Below are 22,670 nucleotides of genomic sequence, written 5' to 3'. Positions count from 1 at the left end.
AAATATTGTACAAACTCAAAACTTTAATCTGGACCGTTAGAAAATGTCAACAGATGATAAAATAATAGCAACAAAAATTTCAACACAATGTCAACGGTTGATGTTGTGTTGAAATTGTGTTGACACTGTGTTGACATTTTTTGTTGCTATTATTTTGTCATCTGTTGACATTTTCTAACGGTCCAGATCATAATTTGTAGTTTGTACAATATTTGAGTTTGTATTTTATCACTACCCTTATACATTATATATTTACCCCTTTATTACTATTTAGAAAAGATTAAGTTTCTAAGTTTAATAACTGCACATTTAGAAAAGATAATTCATTCTATAATAAAGCTACATAATTATAGCTAGATTAAAAGTTCTTCACCATACATTTTTATAAATATTGGGTAAGTATTTGAAAAATATTAAATTTCTTCTATTTTCTCAACACTTAAATAGGGGCGAAGCAAGAAAATTATATAAGAAAGGGCAAAAATATAGATATATATACAAATAAATGAATAAACATAAAACGATAAAGATAATAGTATTAAGTATGAACCAAACAATTACAATGTTCCCGACGAGGTCTCATAACTTGAAAACTATTCAAAATTCTTGCAGCATACAATCATTCATCCAAGAGTCTCCTATCTTATTACGAAAACGGCTTTTCACAATTTTCATAGCCGAAAAATATCTCTCAACTAGGGCTGGGGAAAAATAATGAAAAAATGATATATCGCTCGTATCGTATTGAAAAATATCAAAAAATTATCGAATTTTCGGTATATCGTAATTTTCGATACGATACGATATCGTATCGTAAGTTTTCGATACGATAACGATACGGATTTCCTTATATCGCGATATATCGTTTTATATCGAATATACGATATATATCGATATTTTCGATATATCATTTTGTGTCGAATATACGATATATCGTATATATCGAAACATATTGAAATTCAATACATATTGAAGTTTAATATTATAAATATATATAAATCCATTTAATTCATTAATATATTTAGAAAATATATATATGAAACCCTAATAAGAACACTATTTATTTTATTGTATTGAAGTTTTATTAGTTTTTTGTGTTATTTTCAGTTTTGAAATTATATTTTTCGATATAATTTCGATATACAGGTGTTCGATACGATAACGATATTTCGATATATCGTATCGATCTTTGATATATAGTATCGATCTTTGATATATCGTTCTTAACGATATATCGAATTTCGGTACGATATATCGAAATATCGATACGATAATGATATTGATATTATCCATATCGAAAGTTCTTTCATATACGATATTGATATTATCCATATCGAAACTTTCGATACGATAACGATATGAAATTCTTTCATATCGATATTTTCGATACAATACACGATACAACGTTTTCGATACGATATATCTTATCGACACACCCCTACTCTCAACTGATGCAGTCGCAAACTGGTAGGACCAAAGCCAACTTCACAAGCAAATAAACCATACTTTCAAGATTTGAGACAATATGTTTTCCTGTAGCAACTAACCTCTGAGAAAGATCACCCATACTTTCAAGATTTGAGAACTCCTCATTTGATCTCATGTCGCAGATGTAAGTCTTGAGTTGTTTGTCAAGCAACCGAAAACTAACTTCAGAGAGCTCCAAATGATAACAATGAGCAAGTTCAATCAATTTGGATTTGTTAAAAGCAGCAAAGGAACTCTTTGGGCTTAAGCAAGACACACAAAGAAGCAAATTTGTGTTAGCCTGATTGAAGCGATTGTTGAGTTCTTGTAGTTGCCAATCGATCACTCCATTAAAAAGCTCAAACTTGAAATAATTCAAGTAAGTCAAAACTTCACCTTTCCTTAAAGGTCGACCTGGAGTCTTATACAAATCCTTTGTTAGAGTTTGTATACTAGAAATCACGTTTCGAGTGATTGAATACTGTAAAACTCTTATTTTATTTTCCAAGGAATAAAACAGATTATTTTTTGTCATAATGTTGTTATGTTTTACATTTAATGGATGTTAATTGCATGTTTAAATGTATAAGTTAACTTAACAAAGTCTAAGTCTTTGTTTTAATAGACCGGTTGTGAGCGGCGTCCACTTTAAGGTAACACGGTCAGTCCTAAACAAAGAAAAAGAAGAATTTCACGACCTAGATGGAATTAGACTATCCATAGTGAAAGGTTGCAATGTCAGTCCGCATATTTATAAGCCTTACTGAAATAAGATGACATTGGTGTGGTATAGCACTGAACGGATCTAACAGCAAGACTTGCCCTTATGCTATCTACTGAAAGGCGAGGTATTGATAAATATTTGTTTCTTAATTAATGTAGGTTAGCATTGAGCATACGGTATTGATTACGCATTACTTTGACTTATCAAATGGTGCGGGTTTTTCGTAACCTAATAATCTTGATATATTGGGTAGTGGTGATTAATATCTAGCGGTGATAGGATTACTATTATATTGAATCGTGCGCGAGGTGAGTCTCATTTGATAACGTCCTCAAGAGGAGCGCGAAACAAGGTTTTATTATTCGGAACCTAGCTAGTTGGAGTTTGATCACTCTATGAATAATAAATAAGCGTTTCATGATAAGTCCACTCTTGGAATTAATAAGAAATTAATTAATTAAGTACATAGCAGACATTAATTAATTAATGGACATTTTTACCTTAAGCGCGGGAAATGAAAGTTAAAACTGAAACCCGGATTACTTATAATTTCGGATTTTGATGGAGAGAGTTCAATATTACTTCTGTAGTGGCTGCTCGTAATATTCCAATTAAAGCTTATATTAAATTGTGGGTTCAATTTAATTAGTAAAAAGTAAATTGGATGAGCCCATATCCAAAACCTTCTATAGATCCCTGTCTGGGCCCAAAAGGAACTTAATATAAATAGGAGAATAAAGGAGACAGAAATAATTATTCAAGCTCAAATTTTCGTTCCCCTCTACCTTGAGGAGTTCGAAATTTTCCTCTAATTGGAAAAGGATTTCTTCTGCCTTCTTTATTTAAGTCCTAGTATTACGGTGAGATCAGCCCACACTTTGGAGTACAGTTCGGGAACCAGAGAGAAGATGCGTGGTCTAGTATTCAAAGCGTCACGTGGAGAAGTAGTTTGCCATCATCAATTCTTTGGAGAATTAATAAGGTATTATTTCTGCTCCGTTGAAAAGCATGTTTTAGGTTTTTAATATACTTAAAGCATGATTAATTCAAGTTATGAGCATGATACATGTGAGAATTACGCGAATAGATTTTGTCTAAATAATCTGCTAAATAGATCTAATTATTATGTGATTTATTTGTTCGATTACTAATTATTAAATTATGAAATTCGAAGCACGCTTCCGCTGCCAGCTCCTTCATCCTTCGTATCCAAGATTTCAATATCATTTTTCTCAGAAAATATCCCTGATCAGAGACTCTCATCCTTCACCCCGCATATCTTGTAGATGTTGTTTTGCCACGTCAACTAAGGTCATCGCATTCACAATATCTTGATCTTTCCTTTGCAATGCCAAAGATAGTTGATTCGTGATTGCCAAGATTGTCTTCATCAAGAATTATGTGACTGAACAATGTTAGGATTGTCGACTGCAACATTAGTTTGATATTGTCCGCTTTGGGTCAAGCCCGCACGAATTTGTTTTTGGGTCACTCAAAAAAGGCCTCAAACTAATTGGGGTTGGACAGGAATTATATACACCTTCCAACTTCCCTCTCTCATCCGATGTGGGATGGGTTTGTAACCTAACAAACCTCCCCTCAAACCGAGACCACATCGAGAACGCAGTCGACACGAACATGTGTCGTTCCAGCCCTGGCCCCTAGGTCATCTAGGGCCCGACTCTAACCCGAGTCCTTTAGGACCCGACCCTTACCGAGGCTCATCCAAGCACGACCCAAGCCCACCTGGGCTCTGATACCACTTGTTAAGATCGTCGACTGCAACATTAGTTTGATATTGTCCGCTTTGGGTCAAGCCCGCACGGATCTGTTTTTGGGTCACTCCCAAAAGGCCTCAAACTAATTGGGGTTGGACATGAATTATATACATCTTTCAACTTTCCTCTCTCATCCGATGTGGGATAGGTTTGTAACCTAACAAACAAAGGAAAGAAAAACCACCCTTTTCCTCTCCTCATTCTTTCGTTCATTCATAAGCACATAGGAACAGAGAAATGATAATCATCAACGTTTATAATTTCATAATAATCAAGTGCCAAAATCTGGACAAAAATTTGATATTTTGAGAGATAAATTCACAAATCCTAGTCTAAAGAATGTTGACATTTATTCTTGAAGTAGCATATCAAAGATGCTTCATTGCAAGCTTTCTTGCAATTATTTCATCCTCCATTTGGGTTCGAGAAATGCGATCCCACGGCATATTCGTGCGAAGCTCGAAAGATCGTGGATCCACGACTATCTTCTCTAGCGCAACACCATGTCGCACCAACCGCCTAATCATTTGAAGATGATTACGCACTCCACGATAGCCAAAAAACTCTACTTCCTTGATGTGAGAATAAGCCCGTTGAACATTCTCACTGTTGTTAATCTCCGAAACTTCATAATCACTACCATTAATCAAGTAATCCGTTTCTGAAACCCACGGCACATAATTTTTTGCATTGGTCTCATCTTGGTGCGACGCCTACAAAATCATTAATTAATCAACAAAGTAATTCATCTTATCTATTACTCCCTCCGTCCCGCTTTAGCAGTCTCATTGACTTTTCTGCCATCTTTTTGTAAAAATGATAAAAAATAGTTAAAAAAGAGAAATGGTAAATTAAGAGAGAGAATAATATAGAGAAGAGTTTTATCTACATTATTGTCTCTCTTACTTTACCATTTCTCCACTTTAACTACTTTTTATCATTTTTACAAAAAGAGGGCAGAAAAGTCAATGGGACTGCTAAAGCGGGACGGAGGGAGTATTATATAACCACAAAAGATATTGGAAAGGGAAAGTTTTTTACAAAAAAAAAAGCCAATCCTTTAACTTTTAAAAAAATGATTAATTATATCATATATTTTGATATTTTTCTTAATTACTTACAACAGGAATTGAGACGAAATTTAGTATGACGTAGATGTCGTGATATCATAACTTTTCCATTCTTTCAATTCCCATCATTAGTTTGAGATAAAAATAAATAAATAAATAAATAAAAGACCAGCCACATCATACATAATTTCGACCACCAAATTTTCACAATTAATGAAATTGTCAAAATTATGATATATATTTGTATAAGTTATGAAATTGATCAGAATTTAACTAAATTTTAATTTGGCAATTTTAACTTAAGAAAGAAAATGAATAGGTAGTTACCTCTAGAACAAATCTTTGCAAGCAAGGTGCCACCTTAAACCACCTTATTATTGGCATGAGAGAACAATTGTCATTATAACCACTCCCAACCACCACCACCAATTCCTTGAGTTTAGGCATCATCTTCTCCAAAGTGTCCTTTATACAATATGTATATCATCTTAATTAACATGTTATAGCTAATTTATTGAAAATCAAATCAATCACAAGTGTACATTACATCGTGGTTAATTCTGTAGCTGGAGTATATCTTGAGCGTGTGTAGTTGTGGAAGCACAGAATCAAACATGTCTATAATGCCTCTGATGTTCATCATATAATACAGCATCTCCTGCCCGTGCGCGGCCTTAATCCAAAGCTGAGTAAGACGAGGAACGCCGACTAGCTCGAAAAGACAATGTGGTCTACCTAGACCGGCGTACTTGATGCATACAATGTTCGAATCACGAACAACAACTGAAGAGAGGCTAGGGCACTGGCTGATTTCTAGGCATTTGAACACCGGCAACGTCCCAACAACAACCTTGAGAGACGAAAGCATATTTCCACACCGGGACAAAGACAATTGCTAGAGGAGACTACAGTTCCCCAACAAAAACGCCACAGCCTCATTACTCACATTCACACAATGCAAACTAAGTTTCTTCAGCAGCTTCAGATTGTCGGGGAAATTCCCTTCATAGTATGGGAAATAGTAAAACTCTTCCAGTGGGTAGGAGTAGGCATACAAGATCAAATCAAGACTCTCAACCTTTCTACTCACAGCGGAGTTAACCCAGTTATCGATACATCCACTAAAAGATATAGGTAAATCGAACGCCACTCTGAATCTGACAAGGTTAGTGGAGGATTTGGGGAGTATGGTGAATATGTGATCAACCCATCTAACATAATCGCATCTTAACTTGTTTAACTTGTCGAGGTTATAAGGTCTCCGGTGGTGTTGTAGTAGTATTGTTGTCGAATCGAGATCAAGATCTAGTTTGGGTAAGAGGATCCACAAGTTCCTCCATCGAGAGGAAAGTAAGCTACTCCTTATAGCTTCTTTCAAGCTCAACAAAGATAATATTAACACTAATAAATCATCAGGAAGCATGCTAATTGAATCACCCTGAAAGTGAAAACTCAACTATGTCACCTATGTTCCATTGATTTAATTAATTACAATAGTGAAGTTCGTAACAATTGAACTATGTATTAAATATTACTTACATAAACAACAATCAATAATGATAATTAGGGAGACTTTTACCGTGTAGTCATCTTCAACTAGTCGCCTCCGTAGCCTTTTCACCATTGTTAGTTTACTCCTAATTCTACCTTTAATTTATTTGTGTTGTGCATATGTTATACTCCTTAAAAAAAGGATCAATACCAATTACCAAATCTTTTTTTATTAACTATCGGTTACAAATAAATCTTTATTTTTCTAAAGAGATATCTGTTATCTACTACATGTATATCTATATCTATATTATCGGCATTTGTATGCATAAATTTATTGCAAGTATTTATTTTAATCTCGATGAAACGTCTACCTTGGGAATTACCGCAATCTGTAAATAAGTCTACATAATTCATAAATTAAACTTTCAAAAATATTTTCAGTGTATCATAGAGAGTGTTGCCTTTTGCATACGACAAACTTGACATAGACAGGTGATTTTTGTTTGATGAAAATTTGTTTAGTTTAGACACTAAATGAGATATATGTGTGATGGGTAGTGATAAAATGCAAACTTATATATTGTACAAACTCAAAACTCCTAAACACAGTTTTAACACAATTTCAATACAATATCAACAATGTAAAATTTTAAGATTTTAATGTCAACACAGTATCAACACAATATCAACACAACACAACATCAATCATTGACTGCCGTTGGAATTCTGTTAACATTTTTCTGTAGATGTTTTTTTTTATCTGTTGACATTTTTCAATAGTACAGATTATAGTTTTGAGTTTGTACAATATTTAGAGTTTTCATTTGATCACATTCCTATATGTGATTGTTGATTCTAACAATCCTGAAATAACCAGGATGAAAACTTCAAATTATTGTTCGATTCAATGACGGACCCAGAAATCTGAACTCGTAGGGTCGAAAATAATTAATACGTAAAATATAAATATTCTTTTTTTAGGCTTGGTAATTAATTAATGTGATTATCCATATTTTGAAAATAAAAAATACACGTCACACAATATATTGTTTAGATTTATATACTACAATTTTAATATTTTAAAATATTTTAACTTAAATTAGTGATATGTTATGCAATTTTTTTTTATCATTTTTATTATTTTAAGTATGCTTTTGTTAACTTTTAAGAATACCATTTAATTTATTTGTACTTTTAAAAATATTATTACTATTTTTAATCTACAAATAAAATAAAACTCAAAATTAAGTTAAAATTATTGAGTCATATCGTACTAATAATAAAACACAACTAAACTAAACAAGCACATGTTAAATATCTTAAATAAATTAATTAGTCATGCTAATAATAAAACACAACTAAACCAAACCGCTAGGTTTACTAAATCAAAACAGTGCAGCGCCGTCGTGTTCTCTTCTCTATTGTATTTCCAAAACATCTATTTTTCTTTCTTTTTTCTCAAGAAGTTCTCTTCATTGGAATGATTTCTTAAATGAGAGATATGTGATTGTTGATTCTAACAATCCTTAAATAAACTGGATGAAAACTTCAAATTATTGTTCGATTTAATGTACAATAGGACATGGAGAACACATCAACTTGAAACATCTATAGTAGGTACATGTTAAGCAGGGCCATAGCCAGTAGCCACCTTAGGGGGATATGGGGCATTTGCCCCTCCTCATCCACTCATTTCTTAATATATTTATAGGAGTATATAAATTTTTGATCATATACTTCCACCACACTAAATGCCCCTTCTCAAATAAAATCCTAACTCTGCCCGATGTTAAGCAAATACTGACTCTTTGGTAGCTAATTAACACTTATCTTAAAGCAAATTTTTTATTGATTCAAGATCCTATGGATGTGCAAGAAACTAAAACCAATTACTATGCATTCAATAATTCAATTCCAACAACTCCATTTTCAAACTATTGTAGAAACAAGTCAAGTTCAATAATTTGTCGTCTACGTTATCTGTCTAATCCTGAGTTAAAAGACAAATAGGAATGGCTAAAACCATCAACTACAAAGGCGCACATGACGACAAAGAAAATAAATGAAAAATAATAATTCGAGGTAATTCATCCAATCATTAGTCTTACATGTTTGGAGCAGCAACGAGAGAATTAGCAAACCATAATGAACATAAGAACACTTGATACACTCGAAAACCTGTAGTTCATAGTGGTCTTGTGTTTGGGATGATGACTCGATCCATTCTTGGAATACCCCTGTTGTTCATAACAACAGTCTTGCAATTTAATGGAGTAATAATCAAGGGCCAAAATCTGGATAAAAATTTGATATTTTGAGATATGAAATTCACAAACCCTAGTCTAGACTACAGAATGTTGACATTTATTCTTGGAGTGACACACAACTGTTTAAGTTGGTCTTGGAGTGACTACAGAATGTTGACATTTGTTGTAGATTCACCGAAGTTCTCCTTTTGAAATTCCTTGATTCTTGTGCATGATCAGTTACAATGGCCTTTCACCGTTTCATGAGATTTTCGCAGATTTGAGGTTTTATTCATACTCGAACTACTCATACTTTATGGCATGGATAATTCATAGCCGTTACATAAGGTGCGTATTGGTTTAATTTTCGCCACACGCAGTAGCATCTAAATGCTAATCAAATAGTACAAGGCCATTTGTTAGCACATTCAAAAATGGGACCGGACCATGAGAATTGGCGGTGCAGGCCGATCCAAGCACATTGGTGGAGAGGAAGAAGGGGGCATGGTGGTGCGAGACCGGGGCGTAGGATATTGCCTGGCCCCGATAGCGATTGTGTTGTGTAGGGCGCGCACTGCAAACTTTTCCTCCTTTTTATTTAAAAAATTGTTGCTTTTATTTATATATTTATTTCTTCTTCAATAAATACAACAATCAAACAATTGGAGTACTATAATTCTTCTAATAAATTTGGCTGCACAACAACACAAATGTATTTTAGCAATGAAGTTCAATTTATCTAAGTTATTTTATAAATTTAAATTATGTAAAATTTAATTTTTTATTTCATTTTACAATATATGAAAAAAAAAATATGAAATTGAAGAATAATTAAAATAATATCTGAAAAAATAAATTATACTAACATAATTTGAATTTAAAATGAGAGTTGGTTGCAATCATCGATAAGGTAAATCACAATTGAAAATCAGGTGATTTTACAAAGATAAGAAAGAGAGCAAATTGAACAAACAAAAAAATGAGACCAAAGTGAAGAAAAAAACAGAAGAGGAAATCCATACACATGTTGTGAGGGTGTATTGGCATCAAAAAGGCATATGATGGGCTCCCTCATTCCAACAAAGGAAAAATTGGAATAATTGATGTAAGCAAAAGGTTTTGCACCTAATATTTAGAAGGATTTGATTTTAAAGTTTATGGCACCCGAAATGATGAGTTGGACCGTTGGAATTCTATCATGTGTCATCTCTGTAGATTTTTAAAAAATGTATTTTTGACAAAGTAGTTCATCTTCCAGAGATCGAAATAAATTTACCGAAGCATTACATTATGGTATTTTTGAATATTTTAGGGTACAAAATGACAATATATGCAGGCGGACCTTCCAGGCGAAGGAAGCCGCCTACAGTACTTTGAACTCATGTTTCTTTCACGATAAGGTTGTTCTTCACCTCCCAAATAGGGATGTCGGTGTAGCCCGAAATTCTTAAAAGGGGTTTTCTACCGAGAGGAAAGGATTTGGAGAAGAAGAGATCATCTTTTTTATTTTAGTGTATATTCTTTACAGACTTTACATCCTCTTATAGAGAGGAATATATGTAAATAAGGCAGAGTATAAATCTATCCATAATTGAATCAATTACATATCAATTATATGCTAATTGTGATACTTTTTCGGTTTAAATTATTCTTTGCTATCTTCACTTCTTGACACACCCCCTCAAGTTGAGCAACGGCATCTCCGATGTTCAACTTGTCCAGAACTTCCTTGAAGAGTTTGGTGTTGACTGCCTTGGTCAAGATGTATGTCAACTGTTGTTCGGACTTGACGAACGGAAGCTCAATAACTCCCTTATCTAGTTTCTCCTTGATGAAGTGACGATCGACTTCTACATGTTTGGTTCGATCATGTTGAACTGGATTTCCGGAGATACTGATCGATGTCTTCTTGTCGCAGTACAGTCGACTGCTCTGTGTACGTGGAAAACTCGTTTCTGACAGTAACCTTCGTAGCCATAAGATTTTCGTTATGCCACTTTTTATTCTACGAAATTCGGCCTCGGCACTTGATAAAGCTACCACCTTCTGTTTTTTACTTCTCCATGTCACTAAGTTTCCTCCAAGAAAAGTAAAGTACCCTGCTGTAGATCTTCTATCATTTGGATTGCTTGCCCAATCAACATCTGTATATCCATCAACTTCTAAATGTTCCTTTTTCTCAAGGAATATCCCATGTCCAGTTGTGCCCTTCAAATAGCGCACAATCCTCAATGCTGTCTCTATGTGACTCTCTTGAGGTTGGTGCATGAACTGGCTTACCACCCCAACAGCATAGGCCATGTCTGGCCTAGTATGTGCAAGGTAGATCAATTTCCCGACCAAGCGCTGGTACTTCACCCGATCAATCAACTTGCCTTCCTCTTCAATCTCCAATCCATGGTTCAGTATTATTGGAGTTTCTGTCGGTTTACACTCGAGTAGACCAGTCTCTGCCAATAGGTCTAGGACGTATTTTCTCTATCCAAGAAATATGCCATATTTTGATCTCAGAATCTCGATTCCCAGGAAGTATTTCATTGCTCCTAGATCTTTCATCTCAAATTTTTGAAACAATCGTGTCTTCAAGTTCTCGATTTCTTCCTCATCGTCTCCAGTAATGATCATACCATCAACATAGATGATTAAGTAGGTGATCTTCTCGCCCCTTTTCTTTAAGAACAATGTGTGGTCAGAGTTGCTTTGTTTGAATCCAGCGGAATTCATAACCTGACAGAATCTTCCAAACCATACTCTAGGGGATTGCTTGAGTCCGTAAAGAGTCTTCTTCAATTTGCAAACTTCTCCATTTCTAAAATCTCCGGAGTAGCCAGGAGGAGCTTCCATGTATACTTCCTCATTTTCTTTCAGTTCTCTATGTAGGAAAGCATTGGTCACATCAAATTGGTATAATTGCCAGTCCTTGCACATAGCTACGGAAAGCAGCACCCTCACAGTGCTCATCTTGGCGACCGGGGAGAAGGTCTCATCATAGTCTATCCCATAGGTCTGAGTGTATCCCTTCGCTACCAATCTGGCTTTGTATCTCTCTATTGATCCATCTACTCTGCGCTTGATTGTAAACACCCACCGGTATCCTACTGGCTTTTTCCCTTTAGGGAGAATACATTTCTCCCATGTTTTATTTTTGATCAAGGCTTCCATCTCCTTCTCCATTGCTGCTCTCCAGTGCTTGTGTCTCATGGCTTCTTCGACAGAGCGTGGTATCTCCTCATCTTCATATAGAGCTACTTCAAAAGCTCTGGCCATCTCAGTCATCTGTCCAATCTGGAGAGTACCGTTTGGGTGGGACTCCCCTAGTACATCTGTAGGGCAACTTGTATAAACCTGTGTCTGGATCCACCCCTTGATCCTCATCAGCATCCCTTCCACTGGTCTCCCCCTCACTTCTGGTTCCACTATCCTCTTGTCTCACATTGTTAGTCTCATTAACTTGAGAAATATTACTGGGACTTACCTCAGGAGCAGAAGACGGTGAAGATAGATTGGAGTGTTGATTATGAGACATTGTGGATGGCTCGGTGGTGCCGCTAACCTCCTCTGTGGGACCGACAACGGGCTCCTGACTTGACACTGGATCGGTTAGAGGAACAGGGAAGGGTGAATGTGGCTGTGGAGAATTAGTGGGATAAGGGCAACTTGGAGAGTCTCTAGTTTCTGTCTCCCCCCGACTCCCAAGTTGGTGGTAAAAGTATTCTGTTTCAACAAAGTCACAGTTCATGGTAGTATAGAGCTGGCGAGTTTTTGGATCATAGCACCTGTAGCCCTTTTGATTGATGCCATATCCGACAAATGCGCATTTGACCGCACATGGTGAGAATTTTGATCGGTCGTGTTTTGGAATGTGGACAAAGACTGTACATCCAAAGATTTTGGGTTCGAGGCACAAGGAGGATGGTATTTCTGTGAAGGTGGATAAGATATCGAGAGGAGTTTTGAAATTTAGGATGTATGTAGGGAGCCGATTTTGTAGGTAGAGTGAGGTGGCTATTGCTTCGGGCCAGAAAGATTTTGGTGTATGGGATTCAATGAGAAGGGCCATAGTCATTTCGAGGAGGGTCCTATTTTTTCGTTCTGCTACCTCATTTTGTTCGCGTGTATATGCACAGGTGGTTTGATGAACATTATCAGAGAAAAAGGTTTGCATTTTTGTGTTAATGTACTCGCCCCCATTGTCGGATCTAAGAATTTGGATACGTTGCTTATATTGTGTTTGGACAAGGTTGTAAAAAATCACAAATTTCTCAAAGACATCAGACTTGGATTTCAAGAAATAAACACCAGACATTCTAGTGCAATCATCCACAAATAATAAGAATTATCTAAATCCATTCCCACCAGTAACGGGTGTTGGGCCCCAAATATCAGAGTGTATCAAAGTAAAGGGATTACCCACATGAGTATTATTCAACTTAAAAGAGTGTCGATGGCTCTTGGCCAAAAAACAAGTTTCACAATTTAAACTATCTGAAGCAGAAATTTTTGGAAAAAGTAGGCGTAAATATCCTAGAGATGGGTGCCCTAACCGACGATGCCAGAGCCAGGTTTGCCTGTCAGCCAGTCCATGAGTCAGCATCACAGCCCCGGGTTGAGCCATCATGTCTACATAGTATAGTCCTCTGTGCTCAGTGCCACGCCCAATTATCCTCCCCGTCTTCGTATCCTGTAAAATGCAGAATTGAGGCTGCATTAGTAAGTTGCAGTTAAGTTCTCTCGTCACTTGACTAACAGATATCAGTTTGTGAGACAACGAAGGAACATATAGACAATTATACAGCTTCAATTCTGGTAAAATAGTAATTGGGCCAGCTCCTTGGACATGTGCCAAATCTCCACTAGCAGTCTGTATATAAGTTTTTTGTGTGGTGGAGATATTGGCAAAATCAGAGGCATCATAAGATATGGTATCGGTGGCTCCATAATCAATTATCCAGTCAGCTAACGCTTGGAAGGCATTTTACACTCGATATTGGGCTCGGTATCAAAATTTTCAACACTTGGGGTCTCTAAACATGATTTTATTTGTCCATGGCTTATTTTCAAATTCACAGACTTTTGGGGTACAGATTGACGCATAAAGGACATAGGGGGTCAAAAATCATATTTGGCAGAAAATTGGGGTTCTTTTTCGCATAAAGGGAATGTATGGGGTATATTTTGAGAGATTAGGAAATTTGAGGGGTTTAAAGAATAAAACCCCTCTTTACCTCCTGGAGCCCTAGCCGCCACTGTCAATCCTTTTCTGATCTCCGCCTGTTGCGCTCCGTCCCCTCTGTGGTTTCCGATCATTATCTCCGATGGGGCCGAGACCGACGATGTGGTGCTGCGCGCTGGGACTCCACCACCGTTTGGAGGTAGTCCGGTGATGGTAGCATCGGCAGCCCAGCCTCCTCCTGCCACTGCCACCGCCACTCTTCTGCCACTGCCTCGATTTTGGTTCTGGTTGGTTGCCCTTGCTGCCATTGTTTTCTTCATTTCATCCCACCATTCGGGATATCCGATTAGGAGAAAGCATCCCTCTTTGGTGTGCTTCTTTCCTCCACATTGAGTGCAAGTGATCCTACTCTTGTCTTCTTCCCCTTTTCGGCTGCGATTCGTGGCTTTTGAGGAGTAGCCGAGTGGTGGTGGCCGATTTATGGCGGCTAATCCAGCGCTGATGCCTCCCGTCGGTGGCGGCTCCTTCGATTCAGGTTTGAGGAATGCCTTCTCTTCAAATAATCCCATATGCTTGCTTCACTATTGGAAGGGGATCTTTGTTGATGATCTTCTTGTTGACTGCATTATACTTGTGATCTAGGACTAGCAGGAACTAGTATACTCGAAACCTTTGTTCTCTCTGGTTGTATTTCTCAATCTCCGATGGGTAACTCATCAGGTTTGGGTCTCGGGTGTCAATCATGATCCATAAGTCCTGAAACTTGTTCCATAATTCCTCCAATGTCATTGTTCCTTGTCTCATGTCGTATGCTTGTTGATGCAGATCCCATATTTGGACAGGATCATAACCGCTCCCGTATGTGACGGCAAGTCCATCCCATAGGTCTCTTGCCGTCTCATACCGGGATACCTCGTTTACCAGGCTTGTTTCGAGGTTGCTGATGATCCAATTGAACACCGTATCATCCCGTTGTTGCCATTTTGCGTAACCGGGATCTTCGATCGGGGGGGTGATAAGGCTAATATCATGCATTGGTTATGGGGTTAAATTCAACAAATTTCCGGGTCTAACACAACTTTTAAGTTAGGTGTGTAGAAAGAATCGCCAGATCCAGGAAAGAAGGAAGAAAATCACCTAGCGAAAGAGTTTGGAGAGAGTGAGCAGAAAAGAAAAAAATTGCCAGACGGAGGAGATTGCTAGATGGAGGGAAAAGAAGGGAATTCAAGAAGATTCTAGAAGATCACCTCCACGTCTATAAATAAAGAGCACGCAACACACATGGATGATCTCACTCACATTTTGCTCTTAGCTCATTTTCACACACTTCTACACACACTTGGGGGATATCGGAAATTTATGTTCTTTTTCGTTTTATATTTGCGTTGATTGTTGTCTTGCTTTGGATGCTTTTCGCACTTGATTTTTGTTTTGTTGAAGTTGGATTGTGTTGGAATTGTAGTTGATCGGTTGGATTTGGTTAGATCGGAGTGATCGGAGATGAAATTTGTTATGGTTTGTTGTGGATGGCTTGGATCCGGAGCGGATGAAGCATCCGGTGTTAGATCCGTTGAATTCTGCATGGTTATGGGTTTTTAGTTATTGCTTCTAGTTTACTTCGTCTAGCTATTGTAGATCTGAGCATTTTCCGATGATCTGTGTTTTTCCGACGTTTGAATCGTCATGTTCTGTTTCAATCTGGGTTGTTGCTCTGTTCTATTCGTGTTTATGCTTGAATCGGTTGAAGATATGAAGATGGATGTTAGTTAAATTCATAGTTAGTTATTTGCAGCTTTTCATTCGTACCTTTGCTGTTTTTGGAAATGGTCCCCACAGTCTGTTCTTCGTCTGTCTAGTCATTTTAGGAAAGTTATTCACTAGATCTAGTAAGTTTCGTCGCTGAAGTGTTACTCTGTTTAAATATCTGTTTTCATCATGCCTGTTTTCGTTATGTTTTCCTTTTTCTAGGTCTAGCTGTTAGAATAGATCATTTGCATTTCCCGAGTCTAGTAGAGTTCTCAACCCAAGTTTGCGTGGCAGCAGCCAAACCAGTCCAAAGTCCTCTTAACTCTCAATTGCGTCATATTTGTCTCTGTGGGTTCGACCCTTACTTCTCTATGCTAGTTACAGTGTAGTGGGTTGAGATATTATTTTCTTTGCCAGCGGGCTGAAGGTGGGTCCAACGACCGTGATCTTCTGGTTATTGAGTTCCTAGATCTTGCAGTCTAGTAAATTTCCTTGACATGAGGATTATGAATCAATTGATATGTATTGTGCTTCCAGTCCCGACTTATCAGGGGGTTTTGAAACTCAAACTATGTGAGAGGCCAAACCTTTTCCCCCGATTGCTCGTTTCATGAGTGTTATCCACAGAGGATAGTTGTCTCCATCCAGTTTGGCTTTCACGGAGATTTCCCAGAAATTCTCAGGGTGATCGGGTTGAATAGGTTGGGTTGTTATCGGTGGTGTTACCGGCTTTATTTCTAGTGGCATATTGAAGTTCTGTTTCATGAATTCCGCAAGTTGTGCAACGAATTCGGGTGGGAAGCCGATTGGATATCCCCGGTAGAGGTCTTTTTGGGAGTTTCTGGTTTAGAATCTGACATGGTTTTGGTTGATTGATTTGCAGGTTCTTGGTTGGGAAAGGTATGGCTAAAGGCGGAGAAGGGTTAAGGGCAATGATGACTCTGTTTCTGAGCCCTCGTGAAGGATTTTAGCCTGCTCTGTTACCATTTCAAAAGGGGTTTTCTACCGAGAGGAAGGATTTGGAGAAGAAGAGATCATCTTTTTGATTTTAGTGTATATTTTTTATAGACTTTACCTCCTCTTATAGAGAGGAATATATGTAAATAAGGCAAAGTATAAATCTATCCCTAATTGAATCAATTACATATCAATTATATGCTAATTGTGATACTTTCTTGGTTCAGATAATTCTCTGCTATCTTCCCTTCTTGACGGAGATCCGTGGGCTGGCCCGAATAGCCCGCCAAATTTATAAGGTTACGGCTGGAAATTTCTAGCCCGATAAAATTAAAACCGGATTAGCCTGCACCCGAAAACCCGATAAAATTTATTTTATTCTATTTTTTTACTCCTAATTCGACACTTCATTGATTAATTTTATAATATAGATAACTAATATAATACTCCCTCCGTCCCGCTTTAGGCGCGAGTTTTAAGAAATTTAAAGGAAAGTTGGTGATAAAAGATAGTGGAATGTAGGTCCTACTTTTTTATACTCCCTCCGTCCCGCTTTAGGAGTCCCGGTTGATCAATTTTGGGCGTCCCGCTTTAGGAGTCCCGGTTGAGATAAATTCATAAAAATGCCTACAAAGTGTTAAAAGTGGGTCCCAACATCCACTACAACTAATAAAAAAGTGTTAAAAGTGGGTCCTAACATCCACTATAACATTTATTTATTGGACACTCAATTAAAAGTGGGTCCCAACATCCACTACAATAATTATTTATTACACACTCAAACACTTTTTTCTTAAAACATGTGCCGGACTCAACCGGGACTCCTAAAGTGGGACGGAGGGAGTATTAATTTTATAATAAAATGAGAGTGGAATAAGGTTAGTGAATGTGGAGCCTAATACCATTTATCGAATATTCCAACCGGGACTCCTAAATTGGGACGGAGTGAGTAACTTTCAAATTTATATTAAATGTACAAATTATATATGGAATTTTTATTAATATAATAATTAATAAATAAATTAAAAACTCCCAATTCAATAAAAAAAATGTTTAGATTTCTAAAACATGCATTAAAATTTCATGAAATGTCTTAAATATTAGTATTTGGTCATATTTATGATTGAGTTTAAGCATATATCTCAAATTTATCATAATTAAATATTTTACATTTTATGAATATAACTAATTTCATCATTATTTATTGGATTGATCGCATGTTAATTTTATCGCTAGCAACCCGATTAACCCGTCGGGCTAGCCCGAAACCCGAGCTTTTAGGGTTAGGGTTGAAATTTCATAACCCGAAAGAAATCACAACCCGATTAGCCCGCAACCCGACTAGGGTTGGCCCGAAACTCGACAGGCCGACCCGATTGACATCCATACTCCCAGATGAAGGGATCAGGTGATTGTTTTTCAGGTGGTAGTGGAATTTTGGCACGTCTTGAGTCACTCATCAGGGTACTCTTTTTTTCCTTGGGAAGTTTTTCCCATGGGGTTTTATTCCCAAGGGGTTTTAATGAGGCCGCCCACACAGGGTTACGGTGGGTTCTCAGGACGGTGTTCTCTTTGGATGCATCGATTTTGTTGATCATATGTATCTTCCATGGGCTTGCCCATGTTATTTTGGTATGCTTACTCTCCTTATTGGCTAGTTGTTGATGTTTTTCTCCGGGTATGCACGAGAGTATGATGTAAACGATAAGTTCTGATGAGATTCTAATAAACTTAATAAGTACAAACATGAGCACCACCTTATATACTACTATGAAGTTGGTGGTGTAGGATATAAAAGCTCTACGTCTAACTACTTGCTGCAACGGGAAGTAACTTAACTCGAACTAACTATTGACAGCTGTTATATTCAAGACTTCACTTGAACATAAGTAGCTCGCATGCATGTGTTGAAGTGAGCTAAGTCGAGCTCTAATATGGAGTATTCTATTACTCCCTCCGTCCCGCTTAAGATGACACGTTTTCCTTTTTAGTTTGTCCCAACTAAGATGACACATTTCCTTTTTTGGTAACTTTCTCTCTCCAATTAATACACTCAACCACTTTTTCTCACTCCTATTAAAATATTCATCTTTCTTTATCTCTCTACCTTTATACTTACACTCACCTTCTCTCTCTCTAATTAAACACTTTAACTAATACTCCCTCCGTCCCATTTTAGGAGTCCCGGTTTACCATTTTTGGATGTCCCACTTTAGGAGTCCCGGTTGAAATATTCCATAAATGGTATTAGGCCCCACATTCCACTAACCTTTTCCCACTCACATTTTATTATAAAACTAATATAAAAAAGTAGGACCCACATTCCATTATCTTTTTTCACCTACATTCCTTTGTATTTCTTAAAACCCGTGCCGAACTCAACCGGGACTCCTAAAGTGAGACGGAGGGAGTAACTCCTAAAACCCTGTGCCGGCTAAGAAATATGTCATCTTAGCCGGGACGGAGGGAGTATATTTTATGCATCGTATAAAGGGTTATGTTTCGTATCTTAATGTATGTTAAAGGTTGTTTCCCAGTCTGTAGCTTGTAACATATACTAGGACGTACTGACATTTATTGTACGTGGAAACATTAATTATTTATGACACTTTAATTTGTCATTCAATAAAATACTCCCTCCGTCCCGCTTTAGGAGTCTCGGTTGAGTCCGGCACATGTTTTAAGAAAAGAGTGAACTGCCTAATTAGGCCCTAGACTTGTAGCGTCTCACCTTTGCGGTACCTAAACAAAAAAAAATATCATCAGCGGTACCCAAACTTGTAGTTATGCACGTTTGAAGGTTTTTTGCATTTTTTGATACAGTTTTTGGACCTTTAAACCCCCAAAAGGGTGAAGGGCAAATTTGTTAATTCATTCTTCATTTTGCTGACATCACACTCTCTTTCACATTTCCATTTTAATTTTGTAATTTTGCATTCACTCTCTCTCCTGGGACGGATCTCCTCCTGTCCAGAGCCATAACAATAAAAATTGGGTTGAAAGCTGTATCAATATATGGAGAGAAAGGAATAAGGAGAGAAGAGATACATTGAGCTCATTCTTGGTTGGCGAGCTCATTCTTGGTATTGGAGGAGAGCTGAAGAAGGTGCTAAAATATTGTATGGAAGGAGAAATCACAAGTTTCATCTAGGTATGGCTCTCCACTTATCTATCTCTAACCTATTGTTACATCACCGCCACGATGTTGCGGAGCTCCGGCGCCGGGCTTGCCTCGTTCCTTCCAGTGGTATGCCTATTTACCACCGGCTTCTTCCTCGTCTGGCTTGCAACCTTCAAACTCCTCATGCTCGCCTTCCACCAAGTCCCTCTCTCTCCCTCCCAAGAATTCTAGCCGTTGCTTGTCTCCCAATCAAGCTCCGTCAAGATGACTAAAAAAAAATACACCGAAAGGGGCTCCAAATCACTGACTTATTAACAGAGAGAGTGAATGAGTGCAAAAATACAAAATTAAATGAGAATTGTGTGAGAGAGAGATTGATGTCAGCAAAATGGAGAATGTATGGACAAATTTGCCCTTTACCTCTTTGGGGGTTTAAAAGTCCAAAAACATGCTAAAAAGTGTAAAAACCCTTCAAACGTGCATACCTATAAGTCTGAGTACCGCTGGTGATATTTTTTTTTTTAGATACCGCAAAGGTGAGACACTACAAGTTTAGGGCCTAATTAGGCAGTTCACTCGAAAAGAGTGAACAAGTGTTTAAGTGTGTAATATTCCCTCCGTCCCAAGATAAGTGACCTACTTCTTTTGGGCACGGGATTTAAGGAATGGTATTTAAATAAGTTAAAGTGGAGAGAGTAAAGTATGAGAGAGGGAAAAGTAGAGGAGAGAAGAGAGAATAAAGTAAGAGAGATGACTTTTTGCTAAAAATGGAAATAGGTTACTTATAGTGGGACACCCCAAAAAGGAATACAAGTCACTTATCTTGGGACGGAGGGAGTAAATAATTATTGTAGTGGATGTTGGGACCCACTTTTAATTGAGTGTCCAATAAATACTCCCTCCCTCCACGAAAATTCGTCTCGGTTTGACCGGGCACGAGTTTTAAGAAATGTAATGCAAAGTGAGTTGAAAAAGTTAGTGGATTGTAGGTCCTACTTTTATATATTAGTTTTATAATAAAATGTGAGTAGGAATGAGTTAGTGGAATATTGGAATATGGGGTCCACTACCAAAAATGGTAAAAGTGAAATGGGACAAATTTTGGGGGACGGACGGAAATGGAAAAATGAGACAAATTTTCGTGGACGGAGGGAGTAAATGTTATAGTGGATGTTAGGACCCACTTTTAACACTTTTTTATTAGTTGTAGTGGATGTTGGGATCCACTTTTAACACTTTGTAGGCATTTTTTATGAATTTATCTCAACCGGGACTCCTAATGCGGGACGCCCAAAATTGATCAACCGGGACTCCTAAAGCGGGACGGAGGGAGTATAAAATTAAATTGACATTAGGAAGACATTTGTGATGTCATAAAACATAATGATGATTTTGTTTTATTAAGAACTGATACACAACATCAATTATATTCATTAGAAAATTTGCTATTGCATGTATTGGTGTGGTCGACAAGAAAATTCGTTGCTCAACTATTTTCGTATAATGGATTTAGAGGGGATAGTCCTTCATTATGTTATATCAAGTGAATAAAATGACGGATGTTATTTGTTTATTTATATATTGTAAGAAAAACTAATCTCCAACTTCAAAAATATGAATTTGGACATGATATTTTTGTGAAGAAGTATATTCAATCAAGTACTACTTTTTTACAAATCAAGAGTCGGTGATCGATTAGATTTGAATCGCATAATAATAAATTTATACGAGGACTACATTGCACGTTCTATCCAACAAGTGGTGTCGATTTGATGAAACAAAGATACAATTTATATATGATCATCACAAACTTGTATCAATCCTAGAAAGCACACTTCAAAATCAAATAATTGTTCTTTACAAAGATACATAAATCTACCCATCACACCCCAAACCAAGGAAAAAAAACACATTTTTCTTAAAGAATCTGAAAACCTAGGAAGAATGGAAGCTACATGAAAGAAATCAGGGTTCTTGACAACGATGTCGTACATGTAAACGGAGCTGAACTTGTTGAAGTCTTTGGGGAGAGAGATGAGGTCGATGGAGGAGTGTTTGGGGTCACCGCCGTAGTACCTCTCCCACCCCAAATTTCGTAGAATTTTGGTAGGGGAAACAACCAGAAAGGGGTTATACTAGACAGGGTACGACCACCACCACGCTCTCAGCCTTCTAACTCTTTACACACATAATGTTGATGATGTTGCTAAATTGGTGATTTAGGTAAAAGAAGCTCCACCAAAAGGGAAGCTGAGGCTTATGGCATACAAAGACTTAAAGAGTGACTATGACGAAACAGAGCTCAAGGAAATGGTTCAAGTGGCACTCAGTTCAATCCGTTGCATCGCCCTAAAATGTCGGAGGTTTCGAGAATGTTGGAAGGCGACAGCCTAGCAACCGATTATTTGAATCACTAACAATTCGAAATGGCAAAATGAGACATTAATAGATATTAATTGAATCTCCGCCTATTTATATAATTCATGTCATACTGCTTTTTTCAGTGTAACAATAAAATAAATCAACATTATAAACATAAAAAAAACTGAAAAAATGCGAAATAGTTATGAAAATCAAGAATAGAATTGCAGCGGTTACTTAATTCCGGTATATATATAAAATGGTAAATGTAATATTCAAAATTCTCTTCGGCATTCTCTTCCACTGATAATCCATTTGAAAAATCGGATCTCTTTCAAACGCCTCGCCCAGGTGATTACGGACCTCGACGCCACAAACGGCCGAATTCAGAATCTTGATATTGCCAATGCCAATGTAAGGCGCCGAATTCAGAACAACGACGGGCAATTGGTTGCAGAGATTAAGCCTGATACAGAAATAACTGTCACAGACCCAATAGGTCATAGGCAATATATTTTAATAACTATCAATCC

The 22,670-nt window shown here is 37.2% G+C and overlaps 1 pseudogene; it reads right to left on the bottom strand.

The window, feature by feature from the left end:
* Window positions 1-12,047: 12,047 nt before the first annotated feature.
* Window positions 12,048-16,463, bottom strand: LOC148923567 (uncharacterized; annotated as a pseudogene).
* Window positions 16,464-22,670: the final 6,207 nt, after the last annotated feature.

Source organism: Salvia hispanica, chromosome 6, assembly GCF_029641045.1.
Source record: "Salvia hispanica isolate PSC_SH4W2 chromosome 6, Shi_PSC_v1, whole genome shotgun sequence".
NCBI lineage: Eukaryota > Viridiplantae > Streptophyta > Magnoliopsida > Lamiales > Lamiaceae > Salvia > Salvia hispanica.
Note: the sequence above shows the minus strand (reverse complement) of the source record. Positions and strands in the feature narration are given on the sequence as shown.